The 27600-nt window shown below is 31.0% G+C and overlaps 1 protein-coding gene across 2 annotated transcripts in view; it reads right to left on the reverse strand.

Annotated features, from left to right (window-relative positions):
* Ubr3 (Ubr3 ubiquitin ligase) overlaps window positions 1-27600 on the reverse strand; it is a 209657-nt gene that overhangs the window by 180724 nt on the left and 1333 nt on the right. The window lies entirely within an intron of this gene.

Genomic DNA, 27600 nt, shown 5'->3' on the forward strand with positions numbered 1-27600 from the left:
TTATTCCCGAATATTTGGGTATGAGAAAGCTCTGTGCAAAGTGAGTGCCGCGCGAGCTTACTTTTGACCAAAAACTGAGTAGTGTTTGAAGATGATCAAGCGTAATACATCCAAGTTTTTGCGTCGATATGTGACAATGAATGAAACATGGCTCCATCATTTCACTCCGAAGTCCAATCGACAGTCATCCGAGTGGATTGCACACGATGAACCCGCTTCAAAGCGTACGAAAGCGCAACAGTCGGCTGGCAAGGTTATGGCGTCTGTATTTTGGGATGCGCATGGAATAATTTTCATTGACTACCTTTAAAAAGGAAGTACCATCGACAGCGACATTACATAGCGTTATTGGACCGTTTGAAGAACGAAATCGCTGAATAACTGCCGCATTTGAAGAAAAAGAAAGTGCTGCTTCACCAAGACAATGCACCGTGGCACAAGATAGTGAAAATGATGGCAAAAATCCATGAATTTAGCTTCGAACTGCTTCCTCATCCACCGCTATGTAATAGTCGCTGGTGATGGTCCTTCCTTTTTTAAGGTTGTCAATGAAAATTATTCTAGGGCAATATTCGGAAACTCGGCATTAAGCCAAGATTTTTCTTCAACTGTATTTTTCCCTTCAAAACGCAATATTTCATCAACACGCGAAATTCTTTTTATCAATTTATTTCACAATAACAAAAATTGCTTCACTCAAATGCTATAATTCACAATCTAACGATCCGACAGCTGTCAAATTTATACACGCACCTTCTGAGGGTTATGGTTAATTAAAAAATATATGGATTTAATTCTACTAATACTAACGCCATCTATGTGTCAGGCTGGGGACTGTTCAATTGATCTGTAATAAGAACGATTTTGTGTTATCCTTAACATTTAAGGAAATCAGTATCATTGTTAGTATTATAAGAATTATAAGAAAATCTGCTAAATCCTCACCTAGAAAATATTAATTAACATCATCAAGTGGGCTTAAAGATCACACTTAATCAGATAAATTATAAATTTGAAGAAAATACTAGCCGTTTTTTTAGGATACATCCAAAATATTCGATGAAAGCTATGGTACATTACTTTTGGTAAATAAATATGACACATATAACACCAAACCCATGTTATTTTTCTCCAAATTTATATATTTTATTTATATATCCAAATAATCTCGAACAAACCTTTTGTCTGAATCACAGAGGATTTCACGCCCACATCACCCAGCTATTCGTTCATACCAAATGAATTAAATTGAGTTTAGTGAAATACAAAGTAAATTAAACCATAAAATGTCATTTTAAACCGTAACATTTTTACCAATTCTATATTTTCTTATTACTATCGTCTAGCATGCAACATAACAATTTCTAGATCGTGCATAGATAGTTGGTCGTATTTTATATAAAAGAAAAATTGCCTCTAAACGTTTATTTATTAGTCCCAGGGGACAGAAAAAAATGATTTAATATTCATAGATGAAACTTTCTCTGTTTATGAAGCAATTAACTGACATGAGGAAGTATAATAATGTGTTGTAATGAACTATTACATATTTCAAGAGTGATGTGATGAATTGAGGTTTTGTGTATAGTATAATCTATAAATACGAGGTCTATTAAAAAAATTACGGGATATTTTTATTTTATTTATCTGTATTGCCCTGCAAAGTAGTGTTATTTGATCTAGTAGTGTTTATTTATATATATATATATATATATATATATATATATATATATATATATATATATATTGATCTGAACAAGTGGTCATCAGAAAGATGCCTGGGGAGTACGCTGGTTGATGTGAAATTCCCCATCTGAGCTTCAACAGTACATTCTTCATGGCTCGCGCAACAAGTGGCAAAGCGTTGTCATGCAAGAGGATGACGTCTATTGATGGATATTAATTCCTATTGATAGTATTATTTACAACAATACGTTGTTCAATTTGTTGAACTGGCATTCGTAGACATCTGCAGTAATAGTTTCAATCAGTTTTAGCAAATTGTAATAGCACTAATAAGCAACACATTATAACACAACACAGCAAGACATTATAAACATGCATATTCCGCTTAGGTGTGAATGTGAATGGCTTTCCTGAGCTAATCCATGACTTAAAATAATCGCAGTAGATCCATTTTTATTACAATCACAATAATAGTTTTATTATTTACATTCATTTTTATTTAATGTAATAAATGCTTAGTGCAATCTACAGCAAGGCGAGCACGGGATTAATACATTAGTATGTTGTGATTGTGATGTGATTTCTTGTGTCTTATCTAGTAGCTGCATTGCTCTCATGTTGCTGTGACGTAGGTTATGTAGCGATGTATTAGTAATTAATCGTGGATTTATTTTGGATACGTTGGATTACTAGTTGGTTTCATGTTTTAGTGCAATCCCATATTTGCACTCCCATAGTCCATTTGTAGAACTTGTTGACTGCTACTTACACTTTTTCTACAGCCTTAGACAGACGATGTTTTGCCATGATAACTGTGTCGTCGGCAAATATTCCAAGCACTGTTTTTTTTGTTGTTGTTGGGATATCAGCAGTATAGAGCTGATACAGGAGTGATCCCAACTCACAATATGTTACAAAAATCTTTTTTATATCTTTTTCGTCGCCTGTAAAAGCAACAGACTTTTTCATATTTAACAATTAGCATACATCCAAAAAGGCACAGTCATATAACAACGGACAATAGTTTCAAGATTAAATTCATTGTTGTCTATTATTATATTCGAAATTAATTTGCTGAAAAATCTATGAAAATTAAGCCTGATATTTGAATCTGATATAAATATTAAATTTAACTGATACATTTTAAAAAGCCCTAACGTAATTTGTAAGCTCTATCGACCAAGATGAGAATTTGTGTTGCGAACAAATTGCAATACATATTTTATTTACGATCAAAGCATTTTCCGCTAGACTCGACAATAGATTTTACCAAATAAGTCCCACGAAGGTCTCGTGAACATCAATTATGGAGATTCTAATGGTGATTATACCATGAAACATGTCACATTTGAATCAATCATTGTCTATACCATGAGTGTGTTGTAAAATGAAATTGACGTTATTATATTTTTAGTTATTATTCTTGTTCTGCGAAATTTTAAATTAGAGTTCTCAGAAAAAAAAGAACATTTTTCATCAAGTGTTCAACATTAATTTTGATAGATTTACTAGTATTTTGAAATAACATTTAAATAATTCACTTATCTTGTTCAATTCTATAATATATTTATTGAACTGGCGTATAAAAATATCACTAATAAAAGGGTATTCTAGTTTAAACACTCAAAGCTTAGCACTTTAAAAATATGCCCTTAAAATAATTTTTCAACATTTAAATTAATTTCGGAGATACAGTTGCTTAAGTAACTCGGCATTTAAAAACGAAACTTTAAATAGCTCTCGAAACTACTTTTTTCGACATGATTGACATGATATCTCAAGTTCTGAACCGAATAACTTGAAAATTGTATAAAGGAAAAACGTATCAAAGGAAAACTATAACAAAATTACTGTACTTTTACTCTTTTTACGACACTTCTCTAACGTAACGTGTCAACGATTCATGCCAATTCATCAGCCTGTAACATTTTGGATCTTTTTTGCATGACTTCATAAGTTAAATCTGTCTTATTCACAATAAATATAGACATTATTTATCTTCGTCAATTCCTCTTTCTACTTTAAAGATCCGACTTATCAGAACATGTAATCTTGATTCACTGATTGAACCGCTGTCTTACTTATCGGACCAATAAACCAGTATTTTTAAAGGTCTTTTAATTAAACAAATATGGCGTTTTATTTTAATTCCTAACGTAGCCTGTAATAGTAGCAATTATTCACGATAACTGCATTTTTGTGCAAGTGAAAACATGATTAACAGTATATCTAAACACTTACAAATTTTATTTAAAAAAAATCTGAGAATAGGAAATAGTCGCTTGGGGCCAGATCGGTGGATGAGGAAGCAATTCGAAGCCCAATTCATGGATTTTTGCCATCGTTTTCACTGACTTGTGCCACGGTGCATTGTCTTGGTGAAGCAGCACTTTCTTTTTCTTCAAATGCGGCCGTTTTTCGGCGAATTCGTCATTCAAACGGTCCAATAACGCCATGTAATAGTCGCTGTTGATGGTCCTTCCTTTTTCAAGGCAGTCAATGAAAATTATTCCATGGGCATCCCAAAATACAGACGCCATAATCTTGCCAGCCGACTGTTCAGTTTTCCCACGCTTTGGAGCAGGTTCATCGTGTACAGTCCACTCGTTGTGTCGACAGTGTCGTTGTTTTTGACCAAAAGTGAGCTCGCGCGGCACCCACTTTGCACAGAGCTTTCTCATACCCAAAAATTCGTGAATGATATGATGTACACGTTCAGTTAATACCTTTAGAGCATCTGCTATTTCATTCAATTTCAATTTACAGTTAATCAAAATCAAAATCATGTTGTGGCTTTTTTAAATGATTTCGTCGGTAACAACCTTTTTTGGGCGTCCACTGCGTTCACCGTCTTCGGTGCTCATTTGACCTTGATGGTTGACTTTCCTGGGGCAGTGTCCGGAAACTCGGCATCAAGCTAAGTTTTTGCTCCAACTGTATTTTTTCACTTCAAAAAGCAATATTTTATCAACACGCGAAATTCCTTTTTATTAATTTTTTTCACAATAACAAAATTTGATTCACTCAAAATGTTACAATTCACAAACTAATTATCCGACAGCTGCCAAATTTATACACGCATCTTTTGAGGCTTAGGGCTAACTAAAAAGCATATGGACTTAATTCTAGTAGCGCCTTCTATGTCTCAGGCCGAGGACTTTTCAATTGACCCGTTATAGTAATACTGCTAGGTCAAATTTTGATGTCAGTGAGGGAGAACGATTTGGACCAATATATATCGAAAACAATGAATCGCAAACCTTATTGAACGGAAATCCAGCTCAAACTCCAACAGAATTTTCAAACAGCTTAGTAGTTAACGAAGCAATTGTTCTTAGAATGGTTACCAGACGAATTGGCTGAAAATACCATTTCGAACAACAATATACGTATAAGAACTGTAAGTTATCCTTAGCATTTTAAAGAAATCTGTATCGCTATTAGTATTATAAGGGTTTTATGAAAATCTATAAGAGCCTCACCACGAAAATATTAATGAATTCCTCAAGTTGGATTAATGTTTATACATTTAATCAGATAGATTACAAACTTTAAGAAAATACTAGACGTTTTTCCAGGGTACTGGAAAACTGAGAACACCTCCTCTGTTCTGAATCCGGGAATATCATGCTCATATCACTCAGCTATTGATCCAAATCGAATGAATTAAATTGAGTCTACTGAAATGCAAACAATAAACCAGTATTTTTCTCGAATACAGACCTTTATTGAAACAAATATGGCTTTTTAATTTAATTTCTAACATAGATTGTACCGATTTTTCTCAGTAAATGCATTTTTGAAGTGAAAACATTATAGTACTGTAGAGTACTCTTACAGACAAAACACTTTTACAAATTCAATTCAAAAATCCTGTTTTTTAGGGTTTATTCTCGTATAACTAGCTTTTTCCTACATTTTTATAGAAAAAAAAAAGATAATTGCTTACAAACTATTGTGGTTGTTTCATTAACTGTAGTTTAAGTCCGATAATATATGCATTAGATACTATAATGTTGAAATAAATCATATTTTATAAACATTTTTGTTTCATTATTTATATTAGAATGTTGTTATATATATCTAAACTAAGATAGGTAAAATGTCAACGTTAAATGCGGCTACTTTGAGTTCACTGCTACTTTGATGAGACTACATAATGAAATACCGAACTGATTCTACTTTTCTCCAATTGGAAACACTTAATAATTTCCAACAGACCTTCAGTTCTGAATCAGGCAATTTCACGCCTCCATCGAATTTAGTGAAATACAATAAACCAGACTAAACAATATAAACAATTTTTCTCGAATAAAGGTTTTTTACTTTATATTTTAATTCCTAATATATATTTTTCTCAATAAGTGCCATAAGTACTCGTACAGACAAACCCTTTTACAAATTTCTTTAAAATAATCATGTTTTTTGGAATTACCTCTCGTATAACTAGATTCCTCCTTACGTTTTCATAAAAAAACAATGCTAAATTACTTAAAGTCCTTCAGGAAAATATGTATAAGGAACTTATAGGGAAAACATCCGATTATCTAGAAATCCGTGCCAATTTTTCCACTGCGAGTCCAAGTTAACCTCGCCAAGAGCAGGATACATGTGTTTCATGTGCTGTTACAGACCTTCGCCGACTATTGTCCGGTCCCGGGGTATTGTAAATCTAGCGAGATTAACATAAATAATATATACGTACACTTTATCAAGTGTATTACGACACGATCCAGTTTCATAATATATATCGATTTGTGTTTGATATTATGTAATGCGAAGAAAACAATTTATATATACTAGGTGTAGATCGAATGTCAATAAATGGCTTTAGTGCGAACCCAGATATGACGGTGATAAGGCGCGACTTTGTGCTGGTTTCATTTCATACCGAGATAATATGTACCCAGTTTGTGGCGAAATTTTAATGGTTTTATTAAATATCAGTTATACAGCTCTGTCTTCGCCATCTTTAAAGTAAGCCTGGCCTTTTTATGGTCTTTATGATCTTATTATTGAACATAAATATCACAAGAGAACATATGCAATGCCACACAGATAATAATTAGAAAAATGGTTAAATTAAACTTTTGCTCTTTGGAGAAAGGTAACACATGGGCTGAAAATGGCGTCCCTGGCCTAACACATAGATGGCACTGGTTTAATTGCATTCATCGCTTTTTCAGTTAGTATTTCTAAGCAAACTGTTAAAATTTAATGATATTCTACTCACAAGTTTGGGAGTTATTGTGCTAAGAGTGACGCTAGTTTTGTTATTTTCAAAACAATGGATCAAAAACAATTTCGTGTTTTAATTTGATACTGCTTCTTGATGGGAAGAAATACCGTTCAAGAGAAACAATGTGTGTGTTATAAGTGTTATAGGGACTAAGCTGAAATAACAATAAAACGTTGGTTTGCTGAGTTCAAACGTGATTGTACAGACACTGATGACGCAAAACGCAGTGAACGTCCAAATGAGCTGGTAACACCAAAAAACATTAAAAAAATCCACAAAATCGTTCTGAATGATCGAAAAGTGAAGTTGTGTAAGTTAGTTAACATCGTAAAGATATCAACAGAACGTATTGGTTTCATATTGCATGAGCATTTGGCTACGAGAAAGCTCTGTTCAAAGTGGGTGCCGCGTTTGCAAACTGTTGGCCAAAAACAAAAACGTGTTGATAATTCTGAGCAGTGTTTGTCCATGTTTAAACGTAACAAACCGGCATTTTTGTGTCGATATGTGACAATGGATGAAACATGGATCCATCACTTCACTGTAGAATCTAAACGATCGTCATTTGAGTGGACATCAACTGGTGACAAGCCCATTTTGAGGATAAAATAAATTGTCCAACAAAAGTGGTATTGAAATGTTAGACCGGCGCTGGAATAACTGTATGGCTCTTGATGAATTTTACATTGCTGAATAAAGCCAATTTTGAACCAAAAAAAGTGTTTTCATTGTTATGTCTGGAGCTTTTCAGCCCATGTGTTATAGTAAAGCTTTAAATAAAGAAAAATATATTTATGCTTAATATTACTATTGTTCTGTTATACTTGTATTAATATACAAGCAATAGTAATATTCTTTCGTGTTTCAAGGCGAAATCTTGAATAACTTCGCAAATCCATTTGATTTCCAGGTCATCGTGCAGTTTTTCGTTGGTTACGTAACGATAGGCAATGGTAATCAATCGAAGAACCTTGTTTTGACAGCGTTGTATGACTAGTTGATTTGAATTTTTAGTGCAACCCCATACGTACAAATTGGATTTACAATTATCTCTCTTATAGATCTTATAGATCAATCTCTTTGATTTTAGATCAAGTTGAGAGTATCTTCCGACTAACAGGTATAGTTGTTTTATTTTGGTTCTAATGTGTTTTGCTTTTTGTCTAACGTGATGTTTCCAATTTAATCTACCGTCAAGATGGATTACAAGGTATGTGGCTGATTCTGCTTGAGGAATCGGACATCCATTGAGTAATAGAATTAAATTTTTATTATTTCGCCGCAATGCAAAATTAACGTGGACAAATTTGGAGCAACTAAGTTGAATTTTCTTCAATCTTTCGCCCATTTGTAGATTTTGTTGACTGCCACTTTTACTTTTTCTATTGCCCTAGACAGAGATATATCCTTTGCTATAATACTTGTGTCGTCAGCAAAGGTTCCAAGTAGTGTTTCTTTTGTTGTTGGAATGTCAGCAGTGTACTACCTTGTGGAATTCCAGCCGAAATAGTTTTAAATGTCGAGAACGCCATTTCATGCGACACTCAGTAGTTCTTTAGTTCAGGCAGTTCTTTCAGTAATCCAGATGAAATATCATCTATACCAGGTGCCTTTTTATGATTGAGGTTATCAATTTCAGTGGCAACGTCAAATGTAGAAATTAGATTTAGATCTACATCGGGTTGATAAAGGCAAAGAATACTGAATATCTTGGCATCCATCTAGACCGACTTATAAAGTGGAAGACGCACATATTGACAAAACAAGGATATTCTTTCAAGGATATTGGCTCATCGAGCACAAATCCAATTTGTGATCAGATAACAAGTTGTTGCTGTACGGCGTTCACTCAACGGATCCAAAATAAAATGTTGCATCCAATTGTTGATCTTTCCTACTATGTATTTAATGAGGCGGTAGTAGTACACTCAAAGCACTTACTAATCAGCTAAATGTGCGACGTAATAGTGAAGTGCGTAGACTAAAACTTGTAATGTAATTCGATATGATTAGTGGGTAAATATAGACTTAGAAATAGATTAAAACAAGATTTAGAATAACATATAGTCTATTCAAAGTTTTTTTAGTAATGCGTAATGGATATTTGTGACGTCGAAATATTACAATGTTGCCGCATCAACTCTGAGTTTTAGTTCTGTTTGGCTTCGACATACGAAAAAAATATAATCTAAATAAAATAATTGAACAAAAATGTTATGAAATATAATTTATTTTAACATTATAGTATATTTAAAAATTACACTTAATTATACAGCCACAATAATTGATAGGTAAGAGTTAAAACCTCTTTACTATTACTTTCAAGAATTTTGCATACGTCTGACAGCTGGTCGCTGTTCGGTTGTCAGATGTACGCTAAATTATTCAAAATATTAGTTATAATTACTACAGGTTATAAACTGGCAAACACTGTTTTAGCCCTTTGATTATTTTGATAAATTTTAAGACGCTCCGTAATGTATCAGATAACTTTGTGTGAAAATGCCGAAAACAATAGATATTCAGAGTCACAAATTGATCGCGGCTTTATAGGTTATTTTGAAAAGGAATGAGATAATGGAGGACGCCTTTTGCCGGTAAATTCCGTTAGAGAGGTAACTATGATATTAAATATTAGTGTGGATACTTTGCATAACATCGCTTACAAAATAAAGAATAATACGTCAGATTAACCCAAGAAAACCCGTCTACATACAAAGTGGGTGACGAATCTTGACCATCTGATATTGGCTCTATTCGAGATCAAATATACGAAATGTATAAGAACAGTAATTACACAAACTATTTTATCAATATAAACATAATTTAATAAAATTATTTTAGAGAAAATTGTCTGTCTTGAAAGTATACATAAAAGATTTAGGGACATGCAGCTTTTTTAGAGATGTAAGACATCATTTTATACACTCTTACAGGGCATAGGGTTTAAATGGTGTAAAGATAACCTTCGTAGAGGTTTAATGGAACTTCCAGCCATTGCCCTAAAGATAATTCAATTTTTAAAGACATAAAATAAGACCAAGGGAGATAAACTATTGGAATTTGTATATCTTGATAAAACTTGGATATTTCAAAATGCATCATTGTGGCACACTTGGCCAGGCAGTAATTAATAATTAATTGCAGGGATATTGCTGGCTGAGAAGGATATTCCATCAAAAACTGTTTGGATATGTGGAAGGAAGCATTATCAACCATAACACCTTCGGTTAGGATGAACTCGATAAGACATACAGATGAATAAATTGATAAATTGTGGAATCGTGAACATGTTTTAGACAGATTAGAAATTAACAGTTTAGTGATTGAAATGGACCGTGAGTCGGAAAGTGAAAGTGACTGAAGGAAACTTTCAGGATATATGATAATTCTGTGCAATGCTGGAAATTCCTGAGACAGAGTGATGAGAGTGGAAACAACTAAAGGTATGCACATAATTAATTGAATATAACTGTAGAAAATGGTATTGAAATATTTGTGTGCCCATATATGATTGTAATTGTTCAAAATTAAACATGAGCATTAGAAATGAATGAATGAATACTAACAAACCAAAATGAACTAAAACTCAGAGTTGATGCGGCAACATTGCAATTTCTCGACTTCACAAATATCCCTGACGCATTACTAAAAAAAACTTTGAATAGACTATAGCTTACACAGTAATCCCTTTTGAAGTGTATTTCTACATGTCATGTATATAATAGTTGTCATAAGAAATATTTATTGCCAACTGAGCAGATTGTTAAAATACTAGGGCTAATAATAAAAAAAAATAAACTCATAATCCGACTTCATTATATAAATATAATATTCTTGTAATTGTTGACTATCGTCATAATCATTTATGTGATAAAAGCCTAAATTATACAGCTTCCTAGCTAGGATATATTTTTGATAAAGAAAAGTAAAATATACAACAGCTAGTAATATGACTTTGATAAATAATAAATATTTATAATAATCTCAAGATTGCCTAATAAGAGAAATGATTAAACTGGATTTTTTTTATTTGACTTGAACAAGTTGGCTTCTGGTTAATGATCAATGTCATCTAAAGAGAACGAAAATGATTAGTAGTTTATATCGATGATAGGATGGTATCAGAATTGTAAACATTATACGATTGTCGTCTTAGTCTGAGCAGTTTTTGATGCAATGAAATGCGACTGATAACGTCAGACATATGTGACCTCAGAACTATCTATAAATTAAAGAATACGTATGATAAATATTTTCATACAAATCTATCACTAGTGATTTTGAACAACTACAAACATTCTTTATCAATAGCGTGATGACGTACAAAAAAACAAAATTACTTCATGATTATATTTATTGTCCACGAATAATAGAATATATTAAAAAACAAAAACAAAATGTAGTCTGCCCCGTCATAGTAACGCCACTCACGCACTAAACGCATCAACTCTGATGACTCAACTGGCATATGGTCATCAGTAAACTTACTTTTAAGATGTTTATTAAAAGAATAGATATGTTTGTAAATGATTAAAATTGCAACAGTCAAGAAAATATTTTGTAGAAAAAATATTTAATTTTTTTTTATTATTTATTATAGCAATCTAATAAACTAACACTAATAATAATACTGAAAAGATATAACTGAAAAAACACATGAAGGTAAAAAGGTATGTTCTGCTGTATTCTTAGATGTAGCATAATCCTTTGATAAGGTACCGGTACTTACTTTAGTAAGGTACATTATGACGGCCTTCATAGCTACAGAAAATGTTACGGAAACAACACACTGAACTATTGAAATCTTACATTACATCCAAAATGTTTAGAGTCAAACAAGATGAAGTCTACTCTACAATAAAATAAGCTAAAGCAGGTGTACCAGAAGTCTATTGGGGCCAATTCTCTACCTACTCTGTGACATGTGATATACCACAAATGAAAAATATCACGATGGCTACATTTACAAAAATTAAAAAAAACAATTTCAGCATCATTGTTACGGGATACATTCGTTATTAATGTTTTATTAGTTCATAAAAACTTAAAATTGTTGCTATTCCCAACTAATTTGAAGAAAACTATTAGTACTTGTAGAAACGTATGGCAATATTTCTCCGTCATTCGAATCAAATCCGCAAAATGCTTGCATGCCTTGGAGAAGAGCCAAAATAGAAAAGTGGCTATTGTATGATCTGTGTGACAATTGTATTGCAAATTAGTTTACCATGGCTGTTTTACTAAAAGATAACAGGTAAAGCAGATAACAAATAAAACAATCATGTGACCAGCAAAGAATGTACTTTATTCTACGAGCTATAAAACCAAATTAAAAAATCGTTAATGTGGTCTACCAATGTTAACTGAATAACTTAATTAACTTTCAAAGCAAAAAGGTAACATATGCAAAGTTATATCTTTACGTTGCGGTATATGTGAAAAAGTTACTAATACAGCATTTTCTTACACATATTTTCGGAATATACTTAGGACTCTGATAAAGTATGGCATATAGAGTTTCAGGTTAAATACTAGAAATAATAGAAATTATAACTAGAAAGAAACGAAATAAACAATGCCTTCATCCTCACTTTCAGTAAAGTTGATCCCATAAATAAACACTAACTTAAAACAAAACACACTGAATTATATTCAATATCCTCAAGATTTCTGTAAGTTTGACAAGGCAATATGCTCGGTTCGACGTTATATCTCCTGTGATCTACCAACTACAAAAATCCCAACTGTATATATAGAATATATGCAAATGACATGACAGCTAACGAATCATCAAATGGAGATCCAATAACAGCATCAAAGAACCTCTAAGCACACGTTGACAAAATACAACTATGGCTGAAGAAATGGCGTATTAGAGCTAGGGAAGGAGAGCTACTAGGGGTAATAATAAATAAAACAAAAATTCAAAAAAGAAATATTTAAAAAATGTGAGAATAAGCCTCAAAACCAAGCTGATATATTATCATTATGTTGCTAAAAAGATGATATGAGAATTAACTATTTTTTAATTAACTATTAACTATTTCCTAGTAGAAATATTCGACATGATGTAGCATAAATTATAGAACTGCAATAATCCCTCAAAGCAAGATGACAGTTCATCGAAAAAACCAAATATCGAACAAAAATTCCAATTCACAGTAGATGAAAAGGGTATTCTAGTTGAGAAATTTGAAAATCGATTTCACTTTCATTACTTATTAACTTATTTTCAAAACTTAAACCCTGAGAATGATTTTTCCAAAATTAAGTTATTTTCGAAGATAAGATAGTTTCTTTAGTAACGCAGCCTCTAAATCGCGTACCTGAAAACGATTTTTTTTTCTAAAAAAAGAAGAACAATGTATAGAGTAGGCTCCCAACAAATTTTAAGTAGCCAAATAGTCAAAAAATACTTTATGGGCATGTTCAATATTCATTCATATTACGGTTCAATATTCATACGAACTATATTGAAAAAAGTTCTCAACTTCTGTAATTTTATTAACCACTATTTTGCAAAAAAAAATATATAGAATTTCTAATCTTGACAACGACTTTAAGAATTAAGAACCATTTTTTGTTTTATTTGAAATAGTTTCTCATCATAGTTTTCACAGAATAATAAAGGGCAATTTCACTGATTTGGTATAAACTAAAATAGCCTCTTAATAATCCCAAAGGATGATCCTTATTTATATCTAAATTTATTAATTGACCTATGGATTGAATCATATCATGATATGATTCATATATAAAATCAGCGGTTATTGATGGTAAATTCTCAGCCGACTAGAAAGTTGTTTTAAAATTTTAAGAAGAAACTGTTCTAGACTATTAATTTTTTACTGAGCTCTTCTATACAGGATTTAATTTCATCCTGTCTTAATATATTAACGTCCATTAATATACAGTTGTTAGCGTAGCAAGGCTTTGTACGTTCTTCTTCAAATGCTATTGTTAACACTATACTGCAGCTTGTTCTGACTTGTCCGTTGATATATTTATCAACATATTTATCCATAAGATGATGACTTTGCCTAAGAAATCTTTGAGAAAGCCGTTTAAGTAACTCGGTTCAGTAGAACTTTACATACCGACGTTTTTAGATGCCATATCACTAAAAAATAGTTGAATTCTCTTAAGGAATTTTTTTAAATTTTGTAGACTAGAATATCCCCTTAAAGTTTAGTATATGTCATGTCAACCTAGTACAATCAAACCGAATAACAGACACCTTAATGAATCCTTAATGAACGGCTAATCCGTATTGGAAAATAATTCAAAACTAATTTTAGTCATTACCATTAAATGGTTTCGAAAAAGATTAGTTCGCCTCGTGAACATAAGTCAATATCGTGATAGTGTAACTCGCTTACTATTTGATGTTTTATGATATTTCTAGGCTCGCGGTGCAACCTTGCACGTCATACGCAAGGTTACCATTGAACCGACTGCATTTTCTTGAGGGATATATATGTTATACGCTTACTAATCAGAATTATATTTGAACTGTTGCGATGAGATGGTTAAGGGGGTATTCTATAATTTAATATCGATACTTATTTTTACCAGTTTCGATATTTTTTCACTCCAGTCCTACTATTCCAAGCAAACTTCACTTGATAATCGGGAGAGGAGAAATCTCAAAATAAAAGTTCGATATCCTCCTTCAAAAACCTTAGGCTTTCAATGTTTATGTTTTGAAAAACAAATATATGAAACATATATGTCTTGAAAAATCTACTTCGACTAGAAAGCTAGCTTGACACAAAATAAAGCCAATGATAATAGAAAAAGAAAAAAATCATCAAAAACTCATTCAAAAACTTGAATATCCCTTTTGTTTACGACTGTACAAAAACCGCTTGGATGACAAGCAAGTAACTACCTGAAGTAGGTTTATAAGCGCTTGATTTAGTAATCATAAATGTTCCATTCATAATTTAAAAATACATATCTATGTATTTGTAGGTTAAACAGACAAGAACTTTCCTATAAGCCATTGTTAATGTTAGAAATAGATCTAATCACCCTCCATGACATCAACTGAAAGGCGAGAATAGGTAAATTTTTGTGATCTATCTGCCATTGAACATAACTGTATTAGTCCAACTAATGGACAAGAATATATTAAGAAACTATACTACCGAAAGTTCTTAATAAAGAAAATATCCAAAAATATTAGAACAATCTCTTATATACCAACAATGAAGTTGATGCTGTTCCTTTTAGTGCAATTAGGAAAGAATTCAGATCGAATGCAACACATTCTTGGATGTTATTAACTTACTGAAAATGGTGAATGCCAACAGTGATTGTATTTCAACTCATATTAACTTATGGAACAAATATAAGCAGACGAATGATGTACAAAGAGGAAGATATGGACAGTAAAGACAATGAGGACGTGCCCATTGAACTTAGAAATATATGTTAGTTATAGTTGACGTGCAATGTATATTAGTTTTTGGCTAAGCTTTAAATTGGACTGAAAAAAAGGAAGTATCATAGACAGATATTTTAGTTCATAAATAACGGGCTTTTCGTCTAACGAAAAAATAAATACAGTTTGTTATAAACATATGTATATGTATTAATCGTTTCTTTTAATTTAAGAATATTTTAATATTCTTAAATCACTTTAATGCAAAACATTTCGATAATATAAACCGCACTTGGTTTGAATTAGTTGATATTAACATTATAAAGTGCTAATATACAAAATGAAGCAAACAGTCAAAACAATTTATGGCCAAGTTCTTAAAAAAAAAAGGGATAGAAAGATACTCGTACCTTTAAAGACGTTTATTTCAGAAACTCTTTTTCAATATAGTCCATATGATTTAAAGTTCTGTAATTTTATTAACCATCATTTTGCCAAAACAATATATAGAATTTCTAATCTTTCTTAAGTTTTGTCTGAAATAGTTTCTCATCATACTTTCCATAGAATAATAAATGGTGATTTTTGTCTAAATTAGAATAGCCCCTTAATAATTCTACTAAATTTGTTGATTGATTTGTTGATTTGATGGTAAATTCTCAGGCGAGTAGAAAGCTGTTTTAAATTTTTTAATAAATCAATTTTTTACTGAGCTATTCTGTCTAGGATTTAATTTGATCCTGACTTATTGTATTAACGTCCATTAATATACAGTTGTTAGTGTAGCGGGTCTTTGTACACTCTTCTTCAAATGTTGTCATTGTTAGCTACCTACTGCAGCTTGTTCTAGTCTAAAACCATGTTAATGCCTGATGGTTTTTTGATAAATTATTTATCCTAAATATCAACTTTGCCAGAGAAATCTGCTTTCAGAGCAAGCTGTCTATTTTCCATAGAATAAATTTATTTTATTTCGACAATCTAATTCAGAACCTAGTGTGATTTCTGTTTTAATCTTGATATATTAATATCTTTTATCCTCTTGCTTTCTCTTTCTTTCACAGTTTCGTGTTTAAGATGAGGCATTTCAATTTCAGCTGATGAATTACAAATCTTACAAAAATAATATTAATTATTTAAACAACACTATAAACATTCCATGTAATAGAAAATGTTTTCTACCATTAAGTTATCGGAAATTAATTGTTTGAAAAGCCCACATATACGCATTGTTAAAAATCCTTTTGTCGTTAAGCTAGCGCACCGGTATCTAAACGTTAAAGTGAACGAAGTGGTGACCGAAACCATTATTTAAGTTAGGCCAAAAACCCAACAAACAACAAATCGGTTATTATTTTTCCAAAGCTCAAATTACCATTTATGAGTAGCATAACCAAGCTTAACATAATATTTATTAAAATATTTACCAAATGAATTATCTCCGAAGGTTGTCTAATTTATTTTGTAGTTATTTTCTTGTCAATTTAATAACACTAATTTCCCTGAATATTTATTAAATATCTATATATACGAATAAGAATCAAGTAGGCACTAACCTTGGCTAAAATGTAATTTCATGCAAATATTTGATATTCTAAATTTAGATCTTTCTGACAACCGAAGATATATAGGAGCTTAATAAAGTTGTGTTACGTAATCTAAACATTGTCTATATCATCGTATAAATGAATAAAAATTATAGAAAGGGCATATTTGCCCTAAAAAATATCTAAAATTAATTAAAACCCGAGGAGAATACATAAGTTAATTAAAATGATGTTTTAGAAAAATAATTTGGAATCGATAGTTTGAATGATGACCTTTTAGCCGACATTATAATGATTCATTTATTGTTTACACATGCCAAAAATAGACGATTAAAAATTACGATTTCGACCTTCCTTTCTTGAAGAAATTCGCTACTGATGCTCAACAAGCCCTTGTAATTAAAGATTAAAGAAAAGGAAAGAAAACAAAATGAATTGAAAGTTGAAAAACTCTCTCAAATATAGTATAAAAATGTGAGAAAATGGCTGTTAAAAGAGAGGAAAAGTTGAAGAATTAATTAATATTTTGATTAAAACTATAAGAGTTACTAAAAATTAATTTATGATCTTAGTATACAAAACAAAAAACGAACTAAACTCTTACATCAGTTTTACATCAATATTTTAATATAACATACTTCGGCTTTCTACGAATACTAAATGCATAAATATCAAGATCTCTAACCGCCCATTTATTTCTTTCTAGAAACCGAGGAACAAGCGGTTTTTTACCTTTTCCTAGTGATTGTTTTATATGCATGAACGTTTAGTAACAATGTTATCGATAGTTTTATTATTTTAGTTATACTACTAACTATTTATTTATTTATAAATAATGCATTTACTTTTAATTTAATTAAAAACCACCCATACAATTATAAACCTCTTATATGTTATATTACTGAAATAATGACAACGTAGATAAGGCAAAACACTTATAGAAATAATATTATCTGGGAAAAATTCAAGAATCTTATACACAACATTGTGTATTCGAAGGAACAAGGCCGTGTGTTTATGTTAATACTGAATGCTGTAATAAGTAAGACATCTCAAAAGGTCTCATAACGCCGCAAAAAATGGATTCAAGATTTTCAACCACTAGCCATAAAATTGGAGTTTGGAGCTTCCAAAACTAGGAAAACTATTTCGTACAAGATATGCCATGGAAATTTTGGTGAAATAAAGCTACTCAGAAAAAACATACACTGACAAAATACAAACAACTTGGGCTTAAACTAAACCAAGTGTATTGGCTGATAGGGCGTAAATCAAAATTATCATTAGATAACACTATATAAGTCAATACTTAGGCCCTTTTTTAATATCATAGGCCCATTTGGACCTATGGTATTAAACTGTGGGATAACTAGCAAATCTAACATAGATATCCTCCAGATGTTCCAGAATAAAGTGTTGCGAGTCATCGTCGATGTCCCATATTACGTGTCCAACAAACTGATTTAGCGCGGTATCCCCTTAGAACCCATAACGAGTGTGATTCGAAGTGTTAGTGTTAGTGTACGTACTGTAGTTAATGAAGTACTTTATATATACACTAGCGACCCGCCCCGGCTTCGCACGGGTGCAATGCTGATACTAAATTAAATACACTACAGAAAAAATATGAACGTTGTATATAAAAACATAGCGGCCCGCTCCGACTTTGCACGGGCATAAAATATATATGCCTATGTCACTCAATGAAAACATGATTAAAACCGATCCAGTATTTTTGGTTCATTTATTACTGCCCTTGGCCTGCACGCATTAAATTTGGAGTAAAACAATTCCTCTTCCCCTATACTTACTATGAAGATTTCCTGCTATCTTTGGAATATCTAAATTCATACAATTTTTATTACATTACACATTTTTAAACGCAAATTTTAAATTTGTAATATCTCCGAAAATATTTGTTTAATTTACATGCTGTAAGGAACCATATTGATCAATATTAATTGCACACTGTATTTAAGGTACTTAATTCGATAAGGATTAATGCCGTATTGCTTAAAATAGTTTCGTAAATAAGCCATTTTCTCACGTAAAAAGTAAACAATAAAAATGGTTAATGTGGGTTATCCCTAAAAGATAAACATATACCATCGCGGACTTTTTTGTAGACCTTTTGATGGTGTACAATACTGTAGTACATTAATTTGATCTAACTCGTAGGGTTAGGCAGCGTTTTTGCTAATTGCTAAATAAGCCTAAAAAAATAGGTTAATTTACGACATCACGTTAGAAACCTCTAAAATTAGCAATGTTGCCTTAGTATATTATGCATGTATTATACATATAAACCTTCCTCTTGAATCACTCTATCTATTGAAAAAAACCGCATCAAAATCCGTTGCGTAGTTTTAAAGATTTAAGCGCACATAGGGATATAGGGACAGAAAAGGCGACTTTGTTTTATACTATGTAGTGATACATACATATATATATATATATATATATATATATATATATATATATATATATATATATATATATATATTTATTATGACCACCGTCAAATGTAAACATTTTTCACTTATGAAATACTACTTGACTAATATATCAATTCTCGTACTCTTACTTATCTATATGTGAATTTAATAATTTAGAACACTTTATAACAAGGTTATCATTTCAAAATATAGGTACGATTACGTGTTTTTAAAAACATCTTCAAAAAAGTGAAAACAAATAAGGAAAGTACAAATTTCAGTAAGTTTGAAGGTTGTCTAACGAATTACTCCTAAATAAAGAGCCTCCTTCAATCTGTTAGGAATATGGCACTGAACTTGCAGTGAAACCTATTCACACTGAATACAGATCATACCATCGCAAGGGCCAGTAATTTTACACTAGCAATATGAATGAATAAAAAAGACTTCAACTAAAATATCTAAATGTGTTATTGGGTCTCAACTGTTAGAAGATACACAAACTCTCTTGTGTAACTTCTTTTTATATTTAATTTTGTAACTATCAATATCTTTTTTATAATTATTTGCATATATTTCTAAACGTAATTTCTATATTTTATATGCTTTTTATGTTTTACTATTTTTTTGTATTTTGAATCATATTTCTCTGTATTCCACCTAGAATGTATATTCTTCAATTGTGAGGATGGACAAATTACAAACGGCAGTGATCAGGTGTAGTATAAGATCTGTAAAGAAGCTGTAATTTTCCATGCTATGGCAGAAACGATCAAATACAGTGAGGAAGAATTTGGCGATTAAAAAAAGCAGTGTTAGCATGGAATAAAGCAATACATGTTCCAATGTTTTAAAAAAGTAAGCAGTTTCAGAACTATCGAAGAATAAGTCTCATATCAATTCTTGAAGAAACAAGCCTTAACAGCAGAAAGAATTTAGAGCAAAGTCACTGACTGGGTGTATGTATAACCATTAATATAAAACAAGAAATAAATAAATCTGCTCTTGACAAGTTCAAACATAAAAGACATAAACAACCCCTGTTGACATCCAAGCTTGCTAGAGTGATATACCCGACTATCAACATCAACAACTTGTTTATTTTGTAAAATCTCGCCAGTTATCTATCTACAATTTCTTACCATAAGTCACCATTTTGTAATAATTTTAATGGTATCTTCAATCTTAGTGTAATTGATTTTATTTCAATATTGCAATTTTTATTTAATTTGTTCATACGTAAATGTTTCAAAATTAAATAAGTCTTTATGCAATCATTTACGCAAGGAAGAGAGAAAATAAACTTGTATTTTTTAATTGAATGCGTATCTTCTACATTTCAATAGATAGTAAATGTCACAGATAACTTTTTTTCTCTTACTTCGCAAGCCAAAAAGAAGCGTGATAGTGAATCAATACCAACTTTTTTTGGATCGTGTCTTTTTCTTTCACATTAACAATAAAACCACCACTTTTAAACCATTAAAAAGCCGTTAAAAACTAAACCAAACAGCAGAGGTAGGATTAAAATAAATAAAACAGGAAATGAAATAAATGTTAAAAGCAACTTTTGACATGCGTTTACGTAAAAAATTCAATAAAACGGTAATAATGGCGACTAAACCATCTATTCGACTAACAAAAATTAGCTTATGAGAAAGGTGTTGAGGCAAAATAGATAATCTGATATGGAGCCTCATTCTATCCTTAAAAATTCAGTTTGGAACAAAAATTAATAAAGAAAAATGTTATCAGTCCCGATGCGAATTTTGTTCAGCCACTGAAGAATGAATTCGCCACAGTATAAAGTTTTAATTCCCCTCGGTCAGCCATTTAACTATGTAGGAACAATAAATCTTACGTTAAATTACGAAGAATTTAAATTTTTATGAAACGAATGGTCATGTTAAAGTGTACGGTCAAAGATAAACGCTTTCCTGCCACCGCCATTAACTACCACCACAGGAACTCCACGTTCAACCTACATATATACATCTCAACAATGAATTTTCATTATAACGTATGGAAAAACACATTTTTCTCGTTTTGGTGGTCGGTTCTGTTAGAGATAAACGTAGTTCGCGCATTGTTGCGAGTTTATTGGCGTATAATTCGATAAAAATGACAAAAATAACGTCGACGAATGGTCACACACACACACACTTTTGAAATTCATTTCCCAGTCGGTGGCGTACACACGATTTGAATTAATTTCCAATTAAGACAATCACTTACAGGTATTATTTCAGTTCCAGTACGTTCTCTTGTTCGAAGAAAAACAATATTTAATATATTTTTCTGCCGCATATTTTGTTACAGATAGATAGTCAATATATGCGGATGTGTTTCTATTTAAAATAGTTTTATCACGTTTAATTCTTAGATGTTAGTATCGAAATACGTAGAATGTCAACAAGCGAAATATGAGCTTTGGTAGAGGAATTAATGAAAAGGTGATAAAAATCTTGAAAAAGTCCAGCTAGATTATTGCTTGTTACTAAAATATTCTTGCGAGAAGCTGCTGCCTAACACAATGAAAAAAAATCGAATGATTGAGTACTATATTTGATTGAATACTATATTTCAAATAAAGTGATACAACGCGATATTCCTCTAGAACCTATAACGAGTGTAATCCAACGTGTTTGTGTGAAGTACTTCGAAAGAGTGTCAGTGCATCCCAATGTACTCGCTAATCAGCTAAATATGCGTGACGTGATAGTGAAGTGCGTAGACTAAAACGTTTAACACCACCTGATCTGATTACTGGACATATGTAGAGTTTAGAATAAGCATTAGAATAAGTCTAATTAATTAAGATAATATTTTATACAGAAGATTGCTTAATGAAGTGATTTTCTACATGCCATGTATATATAATATAAACAGAAGAAATACTTATTGCCAATAGGGCAGATTGTGGACTCACGAAGAGTAATAAAAAAAAATAAAAAAAAACCTTGGACGAACAAACTCATTGTATTGGATTCGAATAACAATGCAGTTGGATATAATATAGTTTTATCATATTTAAATTGTGTTTATCAAGGTGCTATCACTAACGAAATTGAACAAAGTATGGTTTGTAAAAGATTTTGGTCATTCTGGTAATTTTGACGTGAAAGATCCGTTAAACTTTAGTTCACCAATCAATGAAAAAGCCCATCCAAATAAGTAAATGTGAATATTTATTTAACATAGACCTACAAAACAATACACACCATTATAAAAACCACACATAACAACCCCTAAGTATACTTGTCGGATCTCTGAAGAATTATCTAAATGGAACTAAGAAGCTGTCGAAAGAAGCCTGCGAACTACATACAACAGAAGTATAAAGTTTAATAACAAAATAAGAACAATGATTATAATATATTCATTAAAACATTTTGCTACATATTTTGTTGTAAATAAAAAGCCACAATAATCTAGAGATAACATCTAATGTTGAATTATATGTTTATTACTTAAATAGTCCATTATCAACATCACATGATAGTTATACATTCTAAGATAAAACTAATTATATCTCTTGTTGAATAACTTTCTCATATTGTCAATAGATGTTTAATGTTGATTAAATAAATGTTTAGTGACACAACTGACTAAATTATTATAGTATATTTAACTTTAGTAGTACACTAGTAATTTTTGTCTTCTTCTAGGATGACCAGTTAGAACCAAATGGTATTTTCCTGATATCACTACGGGTTCAGGATAAAGGTCTTGCGGGCGACGGAAACCCTGGGTTACGAATGGGATTGTAGTATTTGGTTTAATGGGACATTGAGTAATGCGCATACTTTTTTGGACTGGAACAAGAATAGTGCGAGTTGTCTCTTAGAGAGACGTACCTATACCATAGCTGTGCTTCATAGAGGCAGACTGGATGGACTAGCATTATATATAGAGCCACTTTCTGGGAGATTGGGAGTTTCTTTTTCTGAAGAGTAGTGGAAATAGTACACACACTAGTACAAACGTATAGTACTGTACACGCCATTGCCTTTGCAAATAGCGTGCTAGATTTGGGCTGACCGTTGGAACCAATGGTCGAATTGAAGATCGAGGTATGATACCTTTTGGAGCCAGGGGATAGGGACTTTTTCAATTTAGAAAAAAGCCGGTGGTGAGGAAAGTTCTGCATAAAGTGCTGTGTGATCGTTTAGGAAGTGCAAAGTAGTAATAAAAAATCTCTATCGATAAAATATTATATCTCCATCAGAAGCACCAATCGATTTGATATGAATATAACACCTTTAATACTTGCAATTCCCATATTTCCCATATTTTAATTAAATAATAGACTACCTTATATAGATTATCTTTGGCACTAAACCACTTTTTCAGTTGTTGATACGGATACTTTACTAATTGCTTAAAATGTTTTGAATAATCAAGATAATAAATAATTAGAACAAAAAGATATGGCAAAATTTAATAGAAAATTGTTGGTAATAAAAAAACAATCCTGATATGCTCTTTACATATTTTAGATGACTATGTACTACTTCATAAATATTATGAATCTTTAAATCAACAACTGTGTTTTTTTATTTAATTTAAACCGATATTTTGCGATAATCAAAAAATTTTATAATTTTATAATTTAATCCTAAATAACTTTACCTACTATATAGTATCAAGTATTAATCCGCAAATACTTTAGTGCGTAATATTACATTTTGCATAATAACTAGAACTAAACAACTAAAACATTTTAATAACTTTACCAATGATGAGACATATTTATTACAACTACAAAGAGAAAAATTAAATTATAACATTTCATTTTCATCATCTCATTTCTCTTCTATTGTTATAAATATCCAACAATGAGGACTGTACCAGATCTAAGATGGATAACAATGCATGTAAAAATAATGATCAGTATAACTAAACCGAAACTCAATGTTTCGAAAGCCTTGGGTTCTTCGAATCCTTAATCAGTTTGTTCCTTATTAGTCACATTAATAATAAATAGTTTCAACAATACAGCATGTTCATGAGAAATAATAAATATACTATAATATATATTGTTCGAAATAAAGGCTAGAAACTATTTCAGATTTCAGTTATAAATATCTGGAAATTATTCAAAAAAAAAAATCTGAAAATAGAATAATTCTACCAAGCATCAAACGACATTCTTATCAGCTATTTTCAATATTTCGACATTATCATTTATTTGGACAATCAACTGCATAAGCAATCCCAATCAAATATTTTGTATACTGAACTTGTTACAGTAATTATTAAACCGCAAGGTTCAACGACAAAATTGCCTAAATTGCTTCAAGGACGTTCACCTTAAGCTGTCACTCACTAAACAATTGAATATTTTTAAAACACATTTAATAATAATAAGGTTTATACCACAATACTGATACATAAAATCATATTAATCGTAACATTAACACCAATATGATACGTTATCATCCATGATTTATTTTAGTGATTAACCTACTAAACTTACTTCAATTCTGATAAAGGAATAATTCCTAAAAAGGAAGGGAAACTATTTAGAACTCATAGCATGTGGATAGTACGAATGCCAAGCAAAAAGTAATTAAAAATATTATGTAACTTGCATGCAAATCTAATAAAATACTTCGATTAGCATTTAATAAAAATAAATATCGTTAATATATATTGATTCTCATATTGTTACGAAACATTCTTCATATTCATATAAATATGAATAGAGTGCGAACAAAAAATGTTGTTTTTAAATAAATAATGACTAATTAATCCTATTATGAATTTCGAAATATTATACGCAGAGTAATATTTGCATTTACTAATACCATATAAAAGTCAGTGCATCATAATGTATTCCTATAAAATGCAACGCGTGTTTTTGCAAGTGTTTTAATGCATAGTTCAATAAGTTTTGTTAGCAACAACAAGAGGATAGTCAACGAACTAGAGTTGGAAAAAACAAAAAAAGAAATCCAAACAGAACCAATATTGTTTATAATGGGAATTTCAGCTGATAAATTTGTAACAATACATTTTCAACAACAAAAAGGAATCTGTATATACCAAAATTTCAACCCGATAGAGCTGCAGATTTTAAAACGATAACAAGAAGTAGAGAAGAAAATGACTCGTTCAAATAAAAAAATTGTAAAGGCTATGAGAGAAATAATATACAAATGTACTAGAACCATTCATTCGTCCATCCATTTTACTAGCCTAAATGTACAATATGCCAACCAAAAGCTGGAGGTAGTTAATTCATTAATGGCGCTTGTCATTTATTAATGGCAATGTGTAGCAAACACTGCAATAGGGATCATAGTTTTTTAGGATATTTTCATTGTTTATAATGGGAATTTCAGCTGATAAATTTGTAACGATACATTTTCAACAACAAAAAGGAATCTGTATATACCAAAATTTCAACCCGATAGAGCTGCAGATTTTAAAACGATAACAAGAAGTAGAGAAGAAAATGACTCGTTCGAATAAAAAAATTGTAAAGGCTATGAGAGAAATAATATACAAATGTACTAGAACCATTCATTCGTCCATCCATTTTACTAGCCTAAATGTACAATATGCCAACCAAAAGCTGGAGGTAGTTAATTCATTAATGGCGCTTGTCATTTATTAATGGCAATGTGTAGCAAACACTGCAATAGGGATCATAGTTTTTTAGGATATTTTCATTGTTTTCATGTATAATGATGGTAGTGGCTTTTTTGTTTCTATATATATATATATATATATATATATATATATATATATATGCACCCGTTTTAATACATGAGTCAAATTAGAACTTGTCTTATTGAACTTATTGAACAAAACATAAAAGATCATAATTGACCGGTCACAAGCAAACAAGTCCGGCAACTAAAAATAATATATTACCTTGCACATTAATGTAAATATTTTTCGTCATAGAACCGTTTATATAGATGTGAAGGTTCCCGGCATCAAGCATTAGCACCGTATTGAATAAAATGGTGTATAATGGCAATTTTATGACCGCGTAGTTTATCCATATTCCAACTTTTTTTTTTATGACGGAGTACTAAAATTAATTCTTATTCTCACAAATAGGAAGTAATATGGACGCCAATTAAAAAAAATTAACAAGCACTAAGTAATCTAAATAATATATACGTTGCTTCTAATAATAATAAAATATTTATAGGGGAGTTTTTCATAGATCATTGCTGTACATAAACTTCCACTTTCAAGACCACTACACGTAACAATGACCAAAAACAGAGAAAAACCGACACCATAACCAAAATAATTTCCTTATTGAATGTATTGAGCATTAAGTCCTATTTTCATCACAAAACCCTTTCAATAGCCATCAGATAAATTATATTGCCCAACAATCGATATGTTTCAAAGTTTTGTGGGTAATTCGTTTTTCGATGTTAACACACTTATTAACTGTGAAAATATAATCTAGCAGTTTGAAGAATGGCTACGGCTGAGTAACCTCATTGGAGATCTTGATTTATCACAGGAAAAGGCGAAAAACCTTCTACGGCCAAAAGCACAGCAATATTCTACAGAATGAGGAAGGCTTAAAGCCGTTAATTGATTCCTTGAAAATCAAACAACTAACTTAGACACACCATTGAAAAAGAACTATGACACTTTAAATGTTGTTACCATGCATTATTAATATTCATCTTTAAGACAAAACAAAACAATCTAATTTATATATATATTCCAAAAACTAGATCTAAAATACTAACCTAAAACGTGTCTATTATATTCGTACTTTTAATCGAAAATTAGTAAAAATTGAGTCAATTAAATAAAGGAAACATTTTTTGTTGGTTAAAAATGGTTAAAGTATATTCCGCTTGAATAATATATTGGTAATAAACTATATATACATATCTTGTTAAAACAGTTTAAATATTTTTAAAAAATACACTATAATTAAATAACAATGCAGTGGTACATCTCAATGTTAGGTCACTTTACATGCTACATCAACGATTCAATAGCAAAGTTTAGAGGCAAAACTGAAAAATAACGAAAAAAGAAACCGTCGTTATTTCAAAACATAATTAAACGTGACCCAAGACTATCTCGAATTTATAGATTCGAGTCAAGAGGCAAAAATTAAAATAAATAATAGCATGTTACAAAATTATCGCCTTGGGTTGTTAAATAATCGAAGAACTGATTATCTCTATCGAAATAAGGACACGCATAGTGTACTAAAACAAACAATTTAGAGGTATTATGTGAGAATACTAATACGGGTTAATCTTCTTGAAAAAATGTCAAGTATTTTCGAAACATTTAAGCATTTATCAA

The sequence above is a fragment of the Rhynchophorus ferrugineus genome, unplaced genomic scaffold (genome assembly GCF_030347505.1).
Source record: "Rhynchophorus ferrugineus isolate W39M unplaced genomic scaffold, kcgeb_rfMv2 rfM1, whole genome shotgun sequence".
Lineage (NCBI taxonomy): Eukaryota > Metazoa > Arthropoda > Insecta > Coleoptera > Curculionidae > Rhynchophorus > Rhynchophorus ferrugineus.